At 38.4% G+C, this 24,604-nt stretch overlaps 1 pseudogene; it reads left to right on the top strand.

Moving 5' to 3' along the window:
- Positions 1-22,190: 22,190 nt before the first annotated feature.
- On the top strand, positions 22,191-23,296 carry LOC104232183 (2-hydroxyisoflavanone dehydratase-like; annotated as a pseudogene).
- Positions 23,297-24,604: the final 1,308 nt, after the last annotated feature.

The following is a 24,604-nucleotide window of genomic DNA, read 5'->3' as shown; positions in this document are numbered from 1 at the left end:
CTTCTCCAAAATCTCAAAGACCCCATCCATGGCTGCCCTCGTTACTTCCCTTCCACCCCACGACCAGCTTCTTCTCCTTCACACCACTGCTGCTCTTTCTGCTTCACCATCCATCGCGACTTCATCTTCGTCGTTCGACGTCAAGCTCGAGTTCGAGCTCGACGTCCATGGCTGCCCTCACCCTCGTCGTCAACCACCATCCATGCCATAACAGTCGATGACCAGTGATGGCCCAGACATTCCGCCATGGACGCTGTCACTACCCCGACGTCTTCACTGCTCAAACGACCCTCCACAGCTGCTCCGGCAAACACCATTGTTTCAACAGCTGCTGCTTCGTCTTCCCGTTCCAAACGTGTTACGGGCTGCTGCTATGGAGTTCTTCGCCGTTGGTTGCTGCCGCGCTGCTGCTTGCACTTCATCTTCTTCAAAGCTTGAGCTCGCCATGGCCGAGTTGTTCCGTAGCTGTCTCTTCTGCTTTCAGCTGCAGGCGAACCCGACGCACCCCCCAGCTGCTTCCGTTTCATCACTTCTGCCGCATCAGCTGTTGCTGTGGCTTCAGCGTCAACTTCTTAGGTTCGGGTTCGTCGTCGTTTGGTTGAGCTTTGGTCGAGGGTCGCCGAAACAGTTCGTATGTATGATTGTTCGATTCGGTTAGTAGATTTTTGAGTTTTATTTTGTCCGTATTTTGTTTTGATATTTTCGAATCTAAAATCGGCAAATGTTTGTTTTGTTCATGTCTATGGTTAGATATTTGATCTTTTGTTTTGTTCATGTTCATGTGTTTTTGTTGAATTAATTTTCAGATTTCAAATGGAAGTTAATTAGTTATTTTTCATGTTTATTTCATGTTTGTATTGTTGTTTAAGTGAATATTTGTTAGTTTAATGTTTGTTAGATTCAAATTGAAATTTAATTGGTTATTTCTTCAATTTGTTTCATGTTGTTATGTATTTTCCAGAAAATATTAATGTTGTTTGAGTCATGTGAATCCGTCATGTTTGTTGCTAAAAATAGATTTAATTCATGTTCATGTTTAAATCCAGTGATTTAATGTGAGTTTATGTTTGTCTTTGATTTGTTAATTTAGTTTGAATCATGTGTTTTGTTGTTCGTATTGTTGTGTTCTTGCTCATACATTCATGGTCTAAATTAACCAGGATTGGTTCCCGATATGGTTAATTCATTCCATTAATTTTGAGTTGTGTTGTTCATCGTGTTCATATAATTGTTGTTGAAGATTGTTGAGAAATTGGTCATCTTGATCATATTTTGGTCAAGTTATGATTAATTGAGTGTTTAGAGCTGATGGGGGTAATTTGGTAAATTGCATTGCATTCGGGGGTAGATTTGTAATTGCAATAAGGTCGGAGGGGTAATTTGGTAATTGAACATTATTTTGATTCTTTATGTTAAGCATGGGGGACAAAATATAATGGGGTGGGATTTTTTATGTACTTGTTTAATATAATGGGGGACAAGACAAAACATAATGGGGAGGAATCTTGTACTTGTTTAATGTAGGCATGGGGGACATATTGTTATGGGTTGGTAATGTGGTATTTATTTAATGTAGGCATGGGGGACAAGGTTTAAAATAAAGAAAACATTAAGTAGTGGGACAAAGCATGCCATTAGGGGAATAATTTGGGGTTGGGAATTGAAGACTTGTCTTGCTATATATATATGGTCATTTGACATATTTTAGGGACTTGGACTTGAACATTAAGGAAGACTTAGAGATTATTGGGAGAATATTTTTGAGAGTAATACATTCTGGAAAATTTCAAGAGTGTTAGAAAGTAAAAGAGAAAGACAACTTGAACTTCTACTTGAATAAATTCCGTTTGTCTTTTCTCGAGTGTTATTGAAAATCAGTAAGCTACTGCTTCTTGTATCCGTCTCTCTTCTGCTTTGACTACAATTGCACTTTGGTATTGCTGAGTTTTCAATCTGCTACTGGGTTATTCTACTGGTTGTTACTGGTTTGCGGTGTTGCTGAACCTGCTGTTGCTGTGGTATTATTGCTGCTGACTTCTCCTTCTTTTGTTCTTGTACTGCTGTTTCCAGGTACACATTTGTACAATCTCGGCTTGAAGCAAAAAATGAAATATTAATCAGGCTTTGTTCCTGTTGAATTCCTCCTGTTTAGATTTGTGGTTGAATATAATTTTTCTTTCTTCGTATAAAGATGTAGTTGAATGATTAATGAATAATGAGGTTGCATATGTATATTTTCTTCATCTAATAATGTTAGTTTAAATTAATCAGAGAACAATTAATCTGTTTTGATATTATGGTCAATCTCATGTTCTAGTATTATTGCATAACAGAATATAAAATGAAAGCAGTTTTTCTTTGTACAAATTCGATCGCTATTTTCCATTCACATTAGCCGTAAATTAATAACTAATAAGTTACGTTTTTTTTAGCATGTAAATAATTAAGAGATTTTCTTTTTATTTTAGAGACGAACTTAATAGAAAATATAGTCATTGTAGGTTTATCCTTTAAAATAAAAATGAGACGAGCCTCGCCAAATAAAATGTATAGATTGCGGGGCCCTCACAAAATGTATGGTTTAATTAGAATTCGGAAGGACCGTTTAGCGAATTTCACGGTCTTTCCAAAATAATAACGCGATAGTCTCTTTAGGCGCGTGTTTAATATTTTATTTTCTTAAGCCTGGGTGTGCATTTCATGCGACCCGTATCCAAATCCCAAAACATCAAATAAAACGTGTTCCGGATTGTGGGTGCATTTCATGTGACGCAGTCCAAAGACGTGTTTTAAGCGATATTCACATTTCTTTTAAAACAATAATAATAAAGCGGTTAAAAGATAAAATTTGCACATAAGTTCATATTTGTATAAAATCAGATAATCGAGCCGAATATAACAGTTGAGCGACCGTGCTAGAACCACGGAACTCGGGAATGCCTAACACCTTCTCCCGGGTTAACAGAATTCCTTATCCGGATTTCTGGTATGGAGTCATTCTTTTCCTCGATTCGGGATCAAAATTGGTGACTTGGGACACCCTAAATCTCCCAAGTGGCGACTCTGAAATAAATAAACCAATCCCGTTTCGATTGTCCTTTAATTGGAAAAACTCCCTTGCACCCTCGCGGGTACGTAAAAAGGAGGTGTGACAGCTCTGGCGACTCTGCTGGGGACTTGGCCCAGAACCAGTGGTTCAGGGTTAAGAATTCGAGCTTAAAATAATTGTTATTATTTGGCTTTATTTATTATCTGATTTTTACATGTTTGAGCCTAATGTGCTAAATGCTGCTTTTACCGCTTTGATATTATTTGGACTGTATATAAACTGTGCCGAAACCCTTCTCTTCTTACCTCCGGGGAGAAGCTCGCTGGTCGAGACTCCCTATTCTGTTAGTGTCAATACCCCAATTTAGAACGAGGTTCGGACAAGTTGCTAAGCCGGTGAAGCTTCTGTATTCCCGGTACGCTGCCCCCCCTCGGCTCGAGCTGTCCGCTCGGGTAAGCCAGGTCTAGAACAAACACCCAGGTTCTGAACCTAGTATAACAAAGCCACATGCCGGATCCCTAGTAGGAACGTTTATTTGCATCATGTGCATTTGACTTAGGGGACTCAACACAGGGGTTGGGTCCGTCTAGGACAAGCAACCTGAAGATAATAGACCATCTTTTGGCATCCTATGTGCTACATGTTATATTTATTCAAGTGCGAATGGGTCATTTGGTCATTTCTATCATGGTGTTATTTTAATAAAAGCACATGGGGAACATTTGTGGAATTCAAGAATTCTTGGAATTCCCTATGTCCCCCACGCTTCATTTTTGGGAAAATCACATGGGGAACATTTGTGGAATCCAAGAAGTCTTGGAATTCTCTATGCCCCCCACGCTTCATTTTTGGGAAAAGCACATGGGGAACATTTGTGGAATCCAAGAAGTCTTGGAATTCCCTATGTCCCCCACACTTCATTTTTGGGAAAAGCATGGGGAACATTTGCGGAATCCAAGAAGTCTTGAAATTCCCTATGTCCCCCATGCCACATTTTTGAAAATATAACAAATATAAAAAAAATATATATATATATATATATATATATATATATATATATATATATATAAAATTTAGAAAATTAGATATATATATATATATGTATGTTTTCATCATCATCCACAAATTAGAAAATAGTGGAAAAGAGGAGAAAATAACAGTGTAGAGATATGACTACTTATTGTTAGGAAGAAAAAAGGCAAATGTCCAAGTAGTGTCGAAACTCTGCCGAAATTTTGAGAAAATAAAAAAAAATGTCTTATTAGTTTGTTTTATTAAAAGCAAAGGAAAAGTAGAAAAATCATCATTGTTTTGTCTTGTTTTTCTAAATAAAAAAAAAGGTCTTGTTTTTAAAATAGGTTTATTTATTTGTTTATGAAAATGCCGCAATTAAAATAATCCAAAAATATTTTCCATTAGTGACTTCTTCAGAAAGTTTTTCTAATTGTTTTAAAATATATATATATATATATATATATATATATATATATATATATATATATATAATAAAAACCGAAAATATTTTGATTCTTCTTTCAAAATTGAAAAGAAAATTCAAAATTCAAAAAACATTTTTAGAAGCATTTCTTTTATTACAGGTAAAATTCCGAAAAAATATTTTCTTCTTTTTCTTTAGAATAAGAAAAAAAAACAAATGAAAATTCAAAAAAAATATCTTAGAAGTCTTTCTTTTAGAAAGAAAATCAATCAAAAATCCAAAAAATACTTCCTTTCTTCTTTTAAAGTAGTTCTTTCACAAATTCAAAAAAAAAAAAAGTTAGTTCATCTACTTATTCTTGATTACCCGAACTACGCGGGTTTGATTCCCACCAGATGTGAGATACGTAGGCAACCCTCATCGGGTCCAACCCCACCTTCTCAAAAAAAAAAGGAATGTTTTATGTTTTTCGTTAATTTGTTTGTTTGTTATGAATGAAAAATAATAGTCTATTTGATTGTCGTGAGAAAATAACAAAATAGAAAATGGAAAAGGGTCTTCTCAAAAATAGTTTATTTGCCCGAACTACGCGGGTTTGATTCTCACCGGATGTGAGATACGTAGGCAACCCTCATCGGGTCCAACCCCACCTTTTGCTAAAAAAGCCAAAAAACAAATAATAATAATAATAATAATAATAATAAAAAATACATGTCAAATTTTAGTTTTTGTCATAAAGAAGTCGGGTGACGCTGTTTTATCAAGACATAGCCGAATGTTCCCGAAAGGGACGCCGGAAGGCTGACTTTGCATAAACAGCCACCTTTGGGTCATTTTTTTAAAAGATTTGGTCCAGTTGACCCACACAGCCTTAAATATCTTCGTCCCCGAGGCGCTGAAGGGCCGTGTTTGCAACACCAGGTTTTTTGTAATTTTGAAAAGAAAAAAAAACAAAGAGTCAGCGGTCAGGTGAATACCGTTTGAATTTTGTCATAATAAGCCGAGCCAGCTTAAGCCGCGTCTTAAACCGTTCTTGCCGAAATAGCCTTAGAGTATCTTTCAGTTGTCGAAAGGTTATTTTCGTAAAAGAATGGGCAAGTTTGTAAAGTGTCAAAATAATCCTCCCCGGCCTCAAAATTCATGTGAAATCTGGAAGGGGCCACATTTGCAAAAATAACCATTTGGTTGCATTTGTCGAACAGAGAAAGGGAGCTAGCCTTTTGTTTTTGAGTTTATAAATCTCTTGTTTAGAATATATGGGTTGTTTGATTTTCGAGTTCGCAGGTCATCTTTAAACATTTGAAACCCAGTTTGTTTTATTGTGAAAATTGATAAAAAAAATGTGTCTCATTGTTGTTACCTTTCATTTGGCACGAACTACGCAAGGTCTGATTCATGCGGGGTCATGATACGTAGGCAATCTCCATAAGATTCGACCACAACAACAAAAAAAATGGAAAAATCAAAAAAAGAAAAATGAAAAAAAAATCAAAAAAAGGAAAAATGAAAAAAAATCGAAAAGAGAAAAGAAAAAAAATTAAAAATCGAAAGGAAAAGAAAATACAAAATAGAATAAAATACAGGGGTTCCCAAAGTACTTCAAAGGGGCAAATAAGCAAGCCGGGATGACGCATGTTGTTTGAAGCAAAGCATGTTAGAAACGGTTAACTGCCTAGGAGCATTGCATCCTCAATGTGTTGTTATCAAATCTGTTAAACTCTAAACGCTAACAAGTTTGTTGTTTTCCGAATCTCAAACAGTTAGTTGTTAAAGAATTCTGGCAACACACCCTTACCAAACTAGATCCAAAGGACCGATAACAACAAGCATGACTACTTCAGAGAATAGTACCGAGGAAGAAAGGCCGATGAGCCAGTTGTTAAAGGAAGCGATGGAAAAGATAGAAAGGATGGGACTAGAGATGAATGCAATGCAGCTAGCTCTAGCCAAAGCACAAAAGAGCCCTGAGCCACTAGGGCACGTGCCCGAATACCCCCACTCCGGCCCTTCAACAAGCCTCCCAAATCACCGTTGTCTTCAGGAGAGAAGCCCCCATGATTCCCAAGCTCCACCATCCCATCAACCTCTCCCAACACCAAATGTTCCCATTTTTTAGGGACCCACATCAGCCATCTTGCACAGAACGACCAGTGAGCCATTGTTTCAGGCTCACGATACGCAATACTATCCCCCTGAGCCTACATTCCATGCCCCCGAACCACATGCTTACAATCCACACTTGGAGGTACCGGCAGAGATCGAAAAGCCGGTTAAAGCCCCTGAACAGGATGAGGTGTTGAGAAAGTTCAAAAGCCTGGAGCAGTCCTTCAGGAACCTGCACGGTTTGGGCAACCAGGTCAGCGTAGCATACAAAGATCTATGCCCTTTCCCAGACGTCCAACTCCCGGCTGGGTTCAAGATGCCTAAGTTTGATTTATATGAAGGGCACGGTGATCCCATGGCACATTTGCGGGGATTCTGTAGCAAAATGAGAGGGGCAGGCGGCAAGGATGAGCTGCTAATAGCTTATTTCGGCCAGAGTCTGAGCGGATCTGCACTAGAATGGTATACCAGGCAGGATTCCAGTAGGTGGTATACTTGGGATGATCTGGCGCAGGCTTTCGCAGGTCATTTCCAGTACAATCTCGAGATAGTCCCTGACCGTCTCACATTGCTGAGGACTGGAAAGAAGCTTGGGGAAAGTTTTCGTGAGTTTGGTTTCCGCTGGAGAGAACAAGCGGCCAGAGTTGATCCTCCCATGAAAGAGGGAGAAATGGTGGACTACTTCTTGCAAACACTTGATCCAACTTACTTTGGTCACTTGGTGACAACGGTTGGGAAATCCTTCAATGAAGTGGTAAAGATAGGGGTCATGATAGAGGAGGGCCTAAGGTCTGACAAAATCCTAAATTACTCAGCGCTCAAGGCAACGACCCAGGCTATTCAGAGCGGCGCGGGAGGTGCGCTCGAGGTCGCATCAGTCGAAGCAGGTACTGGGTCCAAATTCAGAGGTCCTTCCCCTCACTACCAGCCCAGGCCCAGTCATCCAAATTATCCACACACTCCATACAACCTTCCACAACCCTACTACCCACCATCAGAGCCACTATTTTCAGACCATCATGCCCAAGCCTGCCCCCGAGCTCCATATAACTTGCCTCAGTATTATCCTCCAAACAATGTCCGGTCGCGGGGTCAACCATCAGGTCACCCCCGCTGGCGAGAGCCAGCACCACGTAATGCATTCTTGCCTTCACAACGTTTTCAAGCACCCAACGACCCTAGAAAACAGGGGCATGGGGGAAAACAAAGGCAAGGAAACAATTTCACGCCAATTGGGGAGTCCTACGCAAGTTTGTTTGAAAAGCTAAAGCTTTCAGGACTGATTGAGCCGCTCCTTGGCTATACTCCAGACCCATATGCAAAAGGATTCGATCCTGCTGTACGATGCATGTATCACTCTAATGTCCAAGGACATAGCATTGAAGACTGTCGTTCTTTGAAAAAGGAAATAGAAAGAATGATTCAGGAAGGGGCAATTGTGATCGATGACAGTGACAGGGAGCACGCGAATCCTCTTGAGAACTTGTTGACCGATGTTGATGATATTGAAGCTGGTAATGGTCTTGGCAGTATCGATGCAAAGCTCAGTGGCTAAGATGCCAGTCTTGATAAAGTGGAAGGACGCTCTGTTCCTTGGTTAACAAGAAAGAAGCATTTGGTGGCTTATTTTGTTGTCATTTCTGTTGTCCGGATTATTAAGGTTGTAATTTGGATTTTGTCCTGTGTCAAACCTTCTTATCTTTCCATTTTGTCATAGCAGTTTGTTTTAAATTTTGTCCAGTTTGTGTTAGGATTTTATTCTGGTTGTTTTGTTTGTTTTATTAATCAAACCATTTCGCTGGTAGTCTAATACAAAGCCGGTCTTTTGTTATTTCCAGTCGTCTTTTTGTTTAGTCCTTTTATCATTTCGTTCAATGCCGATTCTAGGGACATGACATGCGCACCCAGTTTGGGCCTAATCTTAAAAGTTAATCATAAAACCCTGGGAAGGTGATCAAAGCATTCAAAGGAAATAAGAACGGTATGGGATTATTTGAAGCCCGAGTCATGTGGAACTGGGGCAAGTTAAACACAAAGAAAACCGTTAAAATCAAGATTCGCCAAATTGGCATGAGAGCCGTTCATGATAATGAGAGTGTCGCCCAACGGTGCTTTAGAAATGACAAAGGAAAAATAAAATGTTTAACATAATTGTCAAAATCCAGCACCATCGGAAGAGACTGCAAATCTTTGTTTAATTGTGTTGTTTGCACTTGGCATGTTTTGAAGACTGGAATGACGAAGGCATTTTGTTCTGCTACCTAAACACTTTATCCTTCGTTACCCCTTTTGATCCTTACTTACTTTTCTTTCATACCCCTCGTTCAGAATCAGTAGCAACGACTAGAAGATACGAACATGGAAGATAAATGAAAAAGAGAATAGCAAAACAACAAAAACAAAAAGAAAAAAAAGCAAGAAGAAAAAAAGCAAAAGAAAAAGAAAACAAAGATAAGAAATGAGTGAAAAGAAAGTCACAAGAAAAAAAGAGGAATTGGGAACTACGTTTGACCTGATTCCTCAAAGAGGATACGTAGGCGCTCCACGGCTCGGTCATAGTTTTGAAAAATGAAAAAAAATCAATTAAAATATCCCCAAGCAAGAAACTGGGGCAAAAGTTGCGTTTGTTGTAAATAAATCTAGTTCCGAAGGTTGTAATTAATAACCCAAAATCGATTCATTTTTTGAGCCTTTAATACCCTTTCTTTCTAGCCCTATCCAAAACCCACATTACGGTCCAAAGAAAGACCTTCTGATCAGTCTTCAAAAGATGCCAAGTCAGACAAATGAGAGTCTCACTGGTGAGCATAACATTCTGTTCCACAGCAGAAAGGACTCTAATCCCCAGCAGAAAGAGTCATACCGGCGACACTCCAAATCCCCAGCTGGAAAGTGATACAAATGAGAGAGTCTTATCGGTGAAAACCTTCACAGGCACCATAAGGCGATGAAAGCTGAGAGAAAACCAAAAATGAGAGAGACTTGATATTGAAAACCCTTCGGGCACTACAAGTCGAATAAGATTAAGAATCAGATGGGGAATCGCCAATTGAAGATCTTGAAAGATGATTGACGGTAGAGGATAGGCCACATACGCATGTCATGGCCATTAGAGTCGGTATCTGCGTTTGATAGATTTTTATTTATAGTTTCTTTTGTAAAAGAGTCATCGTTTCCTTTGTCTTTTATTTTGTTTCTTTTTATCTTTTTCCTTTCATAGAAAAATTCCCTAGTAGAGTCTGTTTGGTCAGAACCAGTGGGAAATGACTTCAAAATAGGCCATCAACTAGTACACCCAAGTGGTACAAGGAACAGGCGCAAAACCCGTGTCAACAATTAATATCATCCCCAGCAAGTTTTGATAGCATAATGGAACACAAAGCTGGGAAAGGAGAAAGAGGAAACCATCCCCAACAAGAGTGGCATGACCGCTTACCATGTTTTTAAACTAACAAAATTTTCTTTGATTTAGAAACAGGGAAAATGAACGTTATTGATGGCGGAAAGACAGGCCATAAGGAAAATCATCAAACCGGGGCAGAAAATTTTCTCATTGTGAAAATTTTCTTGAAGGCAGGTGCCCATTGGGGGAGAAGAAAGATAAAACCAGTCTCAAGGGAGCTGATCTTTGAACCAGTGTTATCCCCAAGTTTAATAAAGGAAGCTGAATCCTCAGCAGACCGAACAAAAAGATGGAACTTGTGTTTGGAAAGGCAAAGGGCCAGTGTCGCTCCCAACAGGTTTCAGAAGAGGGGATCACCAATTTTGAAGGAATGCAAATCCCCCAGCAGTGTTATCCTCAACAACGTTATCCCCAGCTCATAACACTTATCCCCCAGCAGGTAAGTAAAGAATCCCCAGCAAGTGTTGAGGTAAGACATTTTCAAGTTTTAAGGATATTTTGGGTTCATCCGCCATCGAATAGGATATGTTAGGTTCATCCGCCCTCAAACAGGATATGTCGGGTTCATCCGCCCTCGAATAGGATAGTTCGGGTTCATCCGCCCTCAAACAGGATATGTTGGGTTCATCCGCCCTCGAATAGGATATGTCGGGTTCATCCGCCCTCGAATAGGATATGTTAGGTTCATCCGCCCTCAAACAGGATATGTCGGGTTCATCCACCCTCGAATAGGATAGTTCGGGTTCATCCACCCTCAAACAGGATATGTTGGGTTCATCCGCCCTCGAATAGGATATGTCGGGTTCATCCGCCCTCAAATAGGATATGTCGGGTTCATCCGCCCTCGAATAGGATAGTTCGGGTTCATCCGCCCTCAAACAGGATATGTTGGGTTCATCCGCCCTCGATTAGGATATATCGGGTTCATCCGCCCTCAAACAGGATATGTTGGTTTCATCCGCCCTTAAATAGGATATGTTGGGTTCATCCGCCCTCAAATAGGATACGTCGGGTTCATCCACCCTCAAATAGGATACGTCGGGTTCATCCGCCTTCAAATAGGATAGGTCGGGTTCATCCGCCCTCAAATAGGATATGTTGGGATCATCCGCCCTCAAATAGGATCTTATTTTCAAAGTTATTGATGAAGACAGGCGCCCACCTAAATAACGAGAGGAATAAATTTCTGTCTTTTCATTTCTGTTCTAGGCCACCCACCAGTATAATGCGGGCATATCATTTTTCATATCTTTACCACCAGGCGCCCACCTGTATAACGAGAGGAATACATTTCAGTCTTTAAATTTCATACCAGGCGCCCACCTGTATAACAAGAGGAATATTTTTTTTGTCTGTCCATTTCATGCCAGGCGCCCACCTGTATAACAAGGGAATACATTCCACGCCTTTACCAATAGGAGACGCATTTCCTAAGTCTATGTTTTACCCATAGGAGACGCACTTCCTAAGTTATTTCACCCATAGGAGAAGCATTTCCTCCTAAGCTTAGTTTTACCCATAGGAGATGTATTTCCTCCTAAGTTTGTTTTGTTTCACCCATAGGAGAGGCATTTCCTCCTAAGTTTAGTTTTACCCATAGGATATGCATTTCCTCCTAAGTTTAGTGTGACCCATAGGAGAGGCATTTCCTCCTAAGTTATTTCACCCATAGGAGAGACATTTCCTCCTAAGTTTAGTTTTACCCATAGGAGATGCATTTCCTCCTAAGTTTAGTTTCACCCATAGGAGAGGCATTTCCTCCTAAGTTACTTCACCCATAGGAGAGGTTTTCCTCCTAAAGTTTATTTTCACCAATAGGAGACGCACTTCCTAAGAATAGTTTTACCAATAGGAGACGCACTTCCTAAGAATAGTTTCACCCAATAGGAGACGCACTTCCTAAGCAAATTTCACCAATAGGAGACGCACTTCCTAAAAATAATTTCACCAATAGGAGACGCACTTCCTAAGAATAATTTCACCAATAGGAGACGCACTTCCTAAGGAGACGCACATCCTAAGAATAGTTTCACCAATAGGAGACGCACTTCCTAAGATAAGATTCACCAAGAGGAGACGCACATCCTAAGATAAGATTCACCAAGAGGAGACGCACATCCTAAGTAAGTTTCACCAATAGGAGACGCACATCCTAAGAATAGTTTCACCAATAGGAGACGCACTTCCTAAGAATAATCTCACCAATAGGAGACGCACTCCTAAGTATAGTTGTACCCATAGGAGACGCACTTCCTAATTGAGTTTTACCAATAGGAGATGCACTTCCTAAGAACAGGTTTTCCCAATAGGAGACTCACTTCCTAAGTTTATTATACCCACAGGAGACGCACTTCCTAAGTTTATTGTACCCAATAGGAGACGCACTTCCTTAAGTTTAGTTTTGCCCATAGGAGACGCACTTCCTAAGTTTACTTTTACCCTATAGGAGACGCACTTCCTAAATTAAGATTTCACGCATAGGAGACGCACTTCCTAAATTATTTTTATTCATAGGAGACACACTTCCTAGTTCAAAATCATTAAAGTTTCACCCATAGGAGACACACTTCCTAAAACTATTTTACCCCTAGGAGACGCACTTCCTAAGTTTAATTTCATGCACAGGAGACGCACTTCCTGAATTAAGTTTTCATTATTAGGAGACACACTTCCTAGTCTGGTTCTCTCAGGTTATACTTTTGCTTTAAGGAGACGCACTTCCTAGTTTGGCTTTTTCAGGTTATACTTTATTTCAGGAGACGCACTTCCGGAATTGAGTTTTCACCCTTAGGAGATGCACTTCCTAGTTTGATTCATTCTAAGTTCGACCATAGGAGACACAATTCCTAGTCCAGTTTTTTGAAGTTTACCCGTAGGAGACACACTTCCTAAATCGAGATTTCATTCAGAGGAGACGCACTTCCTAGTTCTAGTCACTGAAGTTTTCACCCTTAGGAGACGCACTTCCTAGTTTAGCTCATTCCGATTCAACCATAGAAGAAGCACTTTCTAGTTTGAGTCATTGAGGTTTATTTTAGCAGACACATTTGCTAGCAAGAGTTTTTGGTTTTACTCGTAGGAGATGCACATCCTAGTCTAGTCTTTAGTTTACTCTCATCATTGCATCAGTAGTATAAATAGGTTACAATTTTACTAACGACTCACAAATCTTCCAAGTGCAAACTGGGTTAGGAAATTTTCATTTGTTTTATTTGTTTTGGTTGTAGGATCCCGCCTGGAGAATAGAGGTTGTTAAATTCAAGATGATGAAGCCAAGCACCTACCTGTATAACGAGAGGAATACATTCAGTCTTTACATTTCAAGCGTTGAAGTTGGGAGCCCGCCCAGATAACAGAGGCATACATTTCAACAATAATTTTCAAGTATTGAAGTTGGGAGCCCGCCCATACAACAGAGGCATACATTTCAAGACCAAGTCAGAGGACAATAAAACAGAGGGTTACAATAAGAATCCCCAGCAGGAAACAATAAAATCCCCAGCACCGGGAAACAGAAGGTTGCAACAAGAGGCCCCAGCATAAATTCAGGCGCATGAGTCAAAAGGAAGAAAAGAGGCGTCTTGAAAGAAGCAGCTGGTGAACATTAAATCATGCCCAGCATAACAAGTCTGATGAAGAGAGCCGTACCCATCAGAGGAACCGCCAAAAAGCTTAATGAAGAAAGCCATGTCCCCAGCGGACCGAGCAAAATGATGAAAACTGGTATTCAGAAAAGCAAATGGCTAGTATCATTCCAAAATTCAAGGAAGAAAAGCACCGGATGAAACACAAGCCGACAAGAAAGCAAGGCAACAAGAACAAGTTACAGTCTAGCCTAGCTTCTTGTTTTCTTTTAAACACGGTGTAACAAGGAAATCGGTAAGCAGTGATAACAGCAGGCAACAACAGTAACATTGCAGTCCCACGGTAGTCCCAGCTACAAAAACTTCCCGAACTACATTAACCTGATTCCTCTTTAGCCAGGGATATGTAGGAAACCTTTGAAGCAAAGGTTCGGTTAAATCTTTTTCAAAAAAAAATGCTTCACACGGAGTACTCGGATAGACAAAAATCGCTCGCTTTATCTTTGCGCGAAAACCCTTCGTGTCTTCGGGCAAAAAGGGGCAGCTGTAAGCACGTGATTTTTGCCCTATATGAGAAATACTCCCAAAAAATGCAAAATAAAATGATTTTCCTTGGTGTGCAATTTTGAGTATTTTTGTGACATTTTTGGATAATTATTTATATTTGTCTCTGTTTGCTTATTTGTTAAATTAATAAAAAATACAAAAAATATGTCGCATTTTGCATGTAGGATTTAATTCTATAATTGTTAGTAATTAAGTTTGTTTACAAAAAATGAAAATTACAAAAATAGGCATCTTTTGCATTTTTAGCATTTAATGTCCAAATATACAATTTTAGGCTTAATTATTACTTAATTGTGCGTTAATTATTATTGGGAGTTAATTTGCGCTTTTATAACTTAATTTAGTTCTAAATAATAATTTAAGTATTTTCATAATTTAGTTTTAGAAAATAAAAGAAGAAAAGAGAACAAAAATACAAAGAAAAATCGGATTGGGCCACTTCTTCAATTTTCAAACAATAGGCCCAAATAATTGCCCAATCTTTCCCATGACCCAGTCCACTTCAGAGCGGGTCGACCCAGTCCGCCCCATTAACCCATTAACCCAACACCCCTCTTCATTCAAAACACAAAAAAGAAAAACAAAAGAGGAAAAAAACCCTAAAAACCTTAAAAGATGGTCCGCCCCCCACACCCATTTTGGCTCCTTCTTCTCCAAAATCTCAAAGACCCCATCCATGGCTGCCCTCGTTACTTCCCTTTCACCCCACGACCAGCTTCTTCTCCTTCACACCACTGCTGCTCTTTCTGCTTCACCATCCATCGCGACTTCATCTTCGTCGTTCGACGTCAAGCTCGAGTTCGAGCTCGACGTCCATGGCTGCCCTCACCCTCGTCGTCAACCACCATCCATGCCATAACAGTCGACGACCAGTGATGGCCCAGATAGTCCGCCATGGACGCTGTCACTACCCCGACGTCGTCACTGCTCAAACGACCCTCCACAGCTGCTCCGACAAACACCATTGTTTCAACAGCTGCTGCTTCGTCTTCCCGTTCCAAACGTGTTACGGGATGCTGCTGTGGAGTTCTTCGCCGTTGGTTGCTGCCGCGCTGCTGCTTGCACTTCATCTTCTTCAAAGCTTGAGCTCGCCATGGCCGAGTTGTTCCGTAGCTGTCTCTTCTGCTTTCAGCTGCAGGCGAACCCGACGCACCCCCCAGCTGCTTCCGTTTCATCACTTCTGCCGCATCAGCTGTTGCTGTGGCTTCAGCGTCAACTTCTTAGGTTCGGGTTCGTCGTCGTTTGGTTGAGCTTTGGTCGAGGGTCGCCGAAACAGTTCGTATGTATGATTGTTCGATTCGGTTAGTAGATTTTTGAGTTTTATTTTGTCCGTATTTTGTTTTGATATTTTCGAATCTAAAATCGGCAAATGTTTGTTTTGTTCATGTCTATGGTTAGATATTTGATCTTTTGTTTTGTTCATGTTCATGTGTTTTTGTTGAATTAATTTTCAGATTTCAAATGGAAGTTAATTAGTTATTTTTCATGTTTATTTCATGTTTGTATTGTTGTTTAAGTGAATATTTGTTAGTTTAATGTTTGTTAGATTCAAATTGAAATTTAATTGGTTATTTCTTCAATTTGTTTCATGTTGTTATGTATTTTCCAGAAAATATTAATGTTGTTTGAGTCATGTGAATCCGTCATGTTTGTTGCTAAAAATAGATTTAATTCATGTTCATTTTTGTTTGAAGTTCATGTTTAAATCCAGTGATTTAATGTGAGTTTATGTTTGTCTTTGATTTGTTAATTTAGTTTGAATCATGTGTTTTGTTGTTCGTATTGTTGTGTTCTTGCTCATACATTCATGGTCTAAATTAACCAGGATTGGTTCCCGATATGGTTAATTCATTCCATTAATTTTGAGTTGTGTTGTTCATCGTGTTCATATAATTGTTGTTGAAGATTGTTGAGAAATTGGTCATCTTGATCATATTTTGGTCAAGTTATGATTAATTGAGTGTTTAGAGCTGATGGGGGTAATTTGGTAAATTGCATTGCATTCGGGGGTAGATTTGTAATTGCAATAAGGTCGGAGGGGTAGTTTGGTAATTGAACATTATTTTGATTCTTTATGTTAAGCATGGGGGACAAATATAATGGGGTGGGGTTTTTGATGTACTTGTTTAATATAATGGGGGACAAGACAAAACATAATGGGGAGGAATCTTGTACTTGTTTAATGTAGGCATGAAGGACATATTGTAATGAGTTGGTAATGTGGTATTTATTTAATGTAGGCATGGGGACATATTGTAATGGGTTGGTAATGTGGTATTTATTTAATGTAGGCATGGGGGACAAGGTTTAAAATAAAGAAAACATTAAGTAGTGGGACAAAGCATGCCATTGGGGGAATAATTTGGGGTTGGGAATTGAAGACTTGTATTGCTATATATATATGGTCATTTGACATATTTTAGGGACTTGGACTTGAACATTAAGGAAGACTTAGAGATTATTGGGAGAATATTTTTGAGAGTAATACATTCTGGAAAATTTCAAGAGTGTTAGAAAGTAAAAGAGAAAGACAACTTGAACTTCTACTTGAATAAATTCCGTTTGTCTTTTCTCGAGTGTTATTGAAAATTAGTAAGCTACTGCTTCTTGTATCCGTCTCTCTTCTGCTTTGACTACAATTGCACTTTGGTATTGCTGAGTTTTCAATCTGCTACTGGGTTATTCTACTGGTTGTTACTGGTTTGCGGTGTTGCTGAATCTGCTGTTGCTGTGGTATTATTGCTGCTGACTTCTCCTTCTTTTGTTCTTGTACTGCTGTTTCCAGGTACACATTTGTACAATCTCGGCTTGAAGCAAAAAATGAAATATTAATCAGGCTTTGTTCCTGTTGAATTCCTCCTGTTTAGATTTGTGGTTGAATATAATTTTTCTTTCTTCGTATAAAGATGTAGTTGAATGATTAATGAATAATGAGGTTGCATATGTATACTTTCTTCATCTAATAATGTTAGTTTAAATTAATCAGAGAACAATTAATCTGTTTTGATATTATGGTCAATCTCATGTTCTAGTATTATTGCATAACATAATATAAAATGAAAGCAGTTTTTCTTTGTACAAATTCGATCGCTATTTTCCATTCGCATTAGCCGTAAATTAATAAATAATAAGTTACGTTTTTTTTAGCATGTAAATAATTAAGAGATTTTCTTTTTATTTTAGAGACGAACTTAATAGAAAATATAGTTATTGTAGGTTTATCCTTTAAAATAAAAATGAGACGAGCCTCGCCAAATAAAACGTATAGATTGCGGGGCCCTCACAAAATGTATGGTTTAATTAGAATTCGGAAGGACCGTTTAGCGAATTTCACGGTCTTCCCAAAATAATAACGCGATAGTCTCTTTAGGCGCGTGTTTAATATTTTATTTTCTTAAGCCTGGGTGTGCATTTCATGCGACCCGTATCCAAATCCCAAAACATCAAATAAAACGTGTTCCGGATTGTGGGTGCATTTCATGTGACGCAGTCCAAAGACGTGTTTTAAGCGATGTTCACATTTCTTTTAAAAACAATAATAATAAAGCGGTTAAAAGATAAAATTTGCACATAAGTTCATATTTGTATAAAATCAGATAATCAAGCCGAATATAACAGTTGAGCGACCGTGCTAGAACCACGGAACTCGGGAATGCCTAACACCTTCTCCCGGGTTAACAGAATTCCTTATCCGGATTTCTGGTACGCAGACTGTAATATGGAGTCATTCTTTTCCTCGATTCGGGATCAAAATTGGTGACATGGGACACCCTAAATCTCCCAAGTGGCAACTCTGAAATAAATAAACCAATCCCGTTTCGATTGTCCTTTAATTGGAAAAACTCCCTTGCACCCTCGCGGGTACGTAAAAAGGAGGTGTGACAAGGCTCACCAAGACTTTGAGAGAAGGACACTCTACTACGCGCGATCGGCACTGTCTGCTACGGAGCTACCTACATTCATTTAAAAATGTAGCACCCCCGGCAAAAGGGACGTTAGTACCATGGAATAGTACTAATATGCATAACTAAACACCATCTAATTAGAAAGAACTTTCATACAAGAGTAAGGAAATCACAATTATAACTCAAACACTCTAAATGATCACAACATTATCAAATAAAAGAATCATACAATTTTCATATCATTTTCCCATAGTTTTTTTTTTTGGCATTTCATACTATTCATCATTGTCCACAATACCACCGCTATCTTGAGCAGAGTCCGATCTCGACCCGATCGGCTAGGTTGCCTCATTTGAGACATACACTTCAATCACAAATACAATACCACCATGTGTGCGGCATGGCGTCCGATCGCCTAGGCCGCCTTACCAAGGCGTTTCCCTTTTCCATCAATCATCTCATTTCAATCTTTGTTTCACATATATCATTTCATAGGAACTTGGGGCCACAACTATCACGTCATATATTTGGCACTAGGCCACATCTCACATTATTCCCAATTTCAATGTTAGATTTGTAATTTAGGATAATATGTGCACACAAGAGCAAATAAAATTATAAGCATATATGAGACTTCACTTTCGCATAGATGGCACAACATATGAAGCTTCAATCTTAATTTAAGGTCTAGGTATTTCAATACATAATTCATATTCATTGCACCTTTTCAAGTTATCAAGAATAGCACTTCGACCATATTGAGACACATCTTTCACGCCTATAAGGTTGCAACTCCAATTCATGCGAAACAACAATCAATATAACAATCCAAACTTAATCTTACCACATTTACACAAACACCAACGGAGCTCAATTTCTAAAAAACGGGGTTTTAGCTATACATACCTCGATTGAGCTTTCCCTTAATCCTATAATGTTCTAGAATGCTCGCACTTCAATATATTTATGCAATGTAGCACAGTTGAACCCATAATCAGGAGAAGATCATAGTTTAAGCTCACGTGTGCATTTTATCAAGCATTGTGTGTTCATCAAGGCCTTATGATCCTTTTATGCAAGATTACACTAGCCTTTCCCCATGCTCCTCTATTTATAATTTCCCCATATCTTCTAAGAACACAGGCATGCAATGTAATCACCCTTATCCCCATGAATTATCTCACTAATGGCCCCTTATAGCTATATTTAAAATTAAGAGCTTAGGTGATGAAGTCTTACCTCCTGGGATGAAGATTTAGGTGCCTCACTTGATTATCTTCAATGTTTTAATAGAGATTTGTGAAGCAATTTTGATGAAAGGCACTTCCCTTCTCTTAGACCCTCTTTCTTACTCTAAAAGCACCCAGAAAGTAGGTTCAAAATGAGCTATTGCATAGGATATAACGACAGGGGGTTGGGTTTAAAATTTAGAAATCTGGAGCCCCGACTCAGATCTGCAGTCGCATATGCGATCGCAAAGTTGACATGAGGCCCGCAGAATGGACCGCAAAAATGCTCCCAAAAACCTGAACAAACTGACTGGGTATGCGACAAGAATGTTGTCCGCATACCTATTCTGCGGTCGCACAATGCACCGCAAAACTGCCATTCACAAAAATTTCAAAGAGATTATGCGATGACTATGCGGCCCGCATATCAACTATGCGATCGCATAATTGGCCGCATAGCTGACATCAAAATTAACCATCACACTGCCTGACTCTGCGGTCCGCATAGCTATTATGCGACCGCATAGTTGACGGCAGAACCGCACTTTTCTGGAAAATACTATTCTTTAACTATTTAATGCACAACGGGATTCGGGTTTTTGAGTAGAAATTTTACGGGGCCTTACACTAGCGCAAGGCTTTAGTATGCCGCCGAAGGCTCAAATTACGAAGTGATGAACACTTCTCTCGAGCTACTAGATGAAAAATGTGAGGCCGAATTAATTTGAATGGCCATGCAAAAACAAAGAATCGAAAGGTATTACAACAGAAAGACAAACCTTCGACATTCAAAGTCGGGGACTTAGTTTGAGGAAAGACACCCTTAACACTCGGGACCTAAACGAAGGGAAGCTAGGTCCCAATTAGGAAGGATCGTACCATGTCCTCGAAGTCATAGGGAAAGGATCCTACAAACTCAGCACAATGGAAGGCGAGCTACTACCAAATAATTGGAATATATCAATGCTTAAATGATATTACTGCTGAGAAAAAAGGTGATTGAAGAAAGAGATGAGGATTGGAAGAGATTGAAGAAAGTAAAGTCATTTACTAAAGGAAGACGTCCCCATATTTATAGAGGGGCAGCGACGGTTCAAAGGCATTAATGGCCGACAACATTGGCGTGCATTTAATATTTTTAGGGAAATGGGCCGATGGGACGTTTCGGTCACTTCGAACGTTGGCTTCACAAGGATGATGTCATTGCGAGAAGCTCGGAAAAATCGAGGTTCAAATCGTTTGATATCATTTCATTCTAAGAAACGTTGGGACTATCTGTATGCGGTCAAAATCGAGGAGCACAATTTTAAAGTCTTAAATCAGGCTATAGGCTCGAGTCCGGAAGACTCGAAGTGGGTGTCGCATCCGGCTAGGGGACACCTACTTCGAGGAAGCTAATCGAAGGCCTGCCACGGCCTGCATCGAGGGTAGCATCATCTCAAAGTCAATAAAGAAAGAGCGGGAATTTCTTTTGGACACGTGGACCGACGTATTAATTATAGGATAAGGGTTGTACGAAATGGTACAGGTCCGTACTAGGCCATTATACACCTGTACTAATAGGATTCTTTACCTTTATGAGCAAGGTACTATATTGGGGGGTTTTCTCCTCTTATATAAAAGGGGACCCAATCATTTTGTAAAGATCAGATTTACATCCACAACAATAGAACATTCTTATTCTTTTCTTGTTTAACGTGCTCAACAATTACTCTTCAGCTTTATTGCTTTTACTTTATTGTTCATACTTTTTTGGTCTTAGCTGACCACGAGGTCCCTGGATAGACGAGCTCGAGGCCCCTACTGCATCGACAACATTGATTTAGTTCATTATCTCTTCTTATTTAAGCTCAATATTACTTGTTTAATCATTAGTATTGAAATATATCACATATCTTTAAAACCACAATTTATTTTTGATTATTACTCACGCTTTTCGAGGTAAACACAATGACCCAAATGGGCGATGTTGACGTTAAATAATATCAAAATCATAGCGTTGGGGTAACGTCTAATTATTTCACTCTATTTGACTGAATGTGAAATTGATGAGCTTTTCTTATTTGCGTTCAAAATGTCGAATATAGAAATCGAGGTATAGCTTACATGAAAGAATATCGAACTCTTAGGACTATATTTTCTAGCTTTAGTTCCACTCAACCAACCTATCATATTAGTCCATTACCAAACATTGCAATTAACTTTTGGTTTAATATTCTTACAGTAACGATATATGGAATGTTTCATTGTTAGACTTACTTAAAACCGATGTTGCCACAGATTTTTCAAGCAGATACTTCCATTCACCGAATAAACCAAAGAGAAAAACCAAAACAAATACTAATTAAAAAAATGAGTAGGGAACGGCTTTTTCTGATTTTGTTTTCTTTATCAAAAGAGAAAATAGGAGTAACTTAAAAAAAATTAATTTTGCACCCATTAATATCACCTTAATTATACTATGAGTTTAAATCTTTTTACATTATTACCGTATCTTTAATAATTCAGGTACATGTCTATTGCTGCCAATACTGAAGGTGAGTTAGCATCCAAAAAAGAAGGTAAAATACATTGATTAGTTATTTAAATACTACAACCTTTTTGTAGACTTATATATTTAAATCTTTCATTTTTCTTTTTTCTTCTAAAGATAGAAAATGACCACTATACCCTCTTACCAAACATTGACTTGTGTTGGCGTATGGCTTCTGGAAACTAGCTTGGCAAAGTTCATTAGTTCAACCGCTCCTTTCACAACATATAATAAAGAAAATAAGAGAGAATTTTTTCATATATAAACATGAATCACTATAATTCCAATTTCTATGCCTAAAATCAACTTCTTATTCACCTTGTAATAATTAATACTCATTTTCTACTTCCATATCCGAAAGCCTTCACTCTCTACTTAATTCCATAGCAAAAATGATTTGGCCTTTGATGTTTATCCTTTCTTCCGAATCTATAAAGACGGTCGAGTGGAACGTTTCGATGACATATTCAAAGGCTTTTTCTACGTCCCACCATCGCTTGAAGACCCAGAAACTGGTGTCTCCTCGAAAGATGTCGCAATTTCATCTCATGTTTCAGCTAGACTTTACCTTCAAAAAAACACCAACACTACTAGCCAAAAGCTTCCTATCTTAGTGTATTACCACGGTGGTGGATTTGTTGTCGGGTCTGCCTTCTCCTTTGTTCACCATCGTTACCTCAACATCTTGGTTTCTAAATCAAACGCAATTGCGATTTCAGTACAATATAGATGAGAATGACGTGCTAACAATCTATGAAGATTGTTGAGCTGCAATTCAATGGGTCGCATCACACGCTAGTCATGAAAATAATATTATTTTTAACAAAGAACCATGGTTAACAAACCACGGTGACTTTAGTAGACTGTCCATAGCTGGGGACAGTGCTGGTGGTAACATAGTTTATCACATGGCCATGAGAGCTGGAAGAGAAGGTGGTATTAATGAAAATGTGGTCATCTCTGGTTCAATTCTTGCTTTTCCATACTTGTTGGTCCCACTTGAAAACATTGAACATGGTATAACCTACAAGATTTGGAAGGCCATCGCCCCTCCATCGGAAGCTGGGATCCACAGCCCAATGATTAATCCCCTAGCTGAGAAGTCTCCTCGTTTGTCAGGGCTAGGATGCTCAAGATTGTTGTTGTGTATTGGGGAGAAAGATGAGTATATTCCAAGAGAAATTATGATTCGATTCGTTGAGGGTATGAAGAAAAGTGGGTGGATAGGAGAATTGGAGTTCATTGAGGTTAAAGACGAAGGTCACTGCTTTCAGATGAAAGATTTTGAAACTGAGAAATCCCAAGATTTGATCAAGCGTATTGCTTCTTTCATCCAGCATAAATGATCAAATTAGTCCTGTAATATTAGAGCCTTATTATAGTTAAAAGTATTTGGCTCTTAATCTAAAGAAAGAACCCTCTCAATGGATATATTTTGAATCATCTATTTGTGAGGAAGAATAGTTCGGGACCTCTAAACTTGGCAAACTTTTGTTTATTTCCACCTTAAATTTCACGTGGTCTTTAATTCCCTTCTGAACTTGGCATTTTGATAGCCTCAACTCCGCCGGGCACTAACAATCCATGAGAATGTGACACACGCATTGTCACATAATTTTTTTTTTGTCCATCTAATAATTTTTTATAATAAAATATATAGTTTAACCTTTCTAAGTCCATCAATAGTTTAAATTATTTTTTCTTGCCAAATCTATAAAAAGAACTTTGAACAATATTATTTTGACTACTACTCCCTCTGTTTCATATTATATGAGATAGTTTGACTCGGCACGAAATTTAAGAAAAAAGAAGAAGACTTTTGAAATTTGTGATCTTAAAAGCTTAAGGGGTAAAAAGTTTGTGGGGCCATGACATTTGTGTGGCTATAAAACCTTCTCATTAAGGGTAAATAGGTAAAATGAAAGAGTTTAAAGCTGAATTATTTCCAAATTTTTAAAATGTGTTATTTGTTTTGGAACAGACTAAAAAGAAAAATACTTCATTTAATATGAAACGGAGGGAATATATTTTTTTATTTAGCTAAAGATAATAATATTTTAAAAGAAGGAATCAGTTACAACATATACTTGTTGCATCAAAAGAAAAACATAAAAAAAAAATATGTTGTTGGAACTCCAATCTTTTGGCAAAAAAAAAATATTTTGGCTAAAAATAATAAAATTTCAACTAAATATTTTATGAATTTGACCCGAAAAAGAATAATACATAATATAAATAAATAGTCATTGCATGAAAAGAAAATTATATGATACTTTTTCTTGTAAGATATATATCTTGTTCATAATATTTGAATAAGATATTATAGAGAATAAATTTGTGTCAAGAAAATAACCAAGACTGAAATATATTGTAACAATCGTAGTATTTGATTTCAAATAATATGAGTGTACAATCTCTATGAATCCTCTGATTCTTCTTTCCAATAGTAAATAAATTCAAGGGCCCTTGAGCTTGATCTCGAATCTATATTTGTTCCCACGAACGATGATCTTGGACTCAACTAGCACGAACTTTGATTTGAACTCGTACTCCTTGAATCTTGATTTGTTCTTCGTTCTTGGGCTTGAACTTGATTTCTTGAATGATTGCTTGAAACTTGAAACTTGTAGAGAAATTTGCGGCGTTTGATCCACGAGCTCTCTCTTGCTTCTTGTTATAACTTCTGGTGTTTTTTCTGAATTATGAAGACCACTATTTATAGTTGTGGAAGAGAAGAATTGTGATGAGAATAAACTCTTTCCGACCAATTAGATTGAAGTATGACAAGACTAT

This window comes from Nicotiana sylvestris, chromosome 1 (assembly GCF_000393655.2).
Source record: "Nicotiana sylvestris chromosome 1, ASM39365v2, whole genome shotgun sequence".
Lineage (NCBI taxonomy): Eukaryota > Viridiplantae > Streptophyta > Magnoliopsida > Solanales > Solanaceae > Nicotiana > Nicotiana sylvestris.
This window is presented reverse-complemented; position numbering and strand designations above follow the sequence as displayed.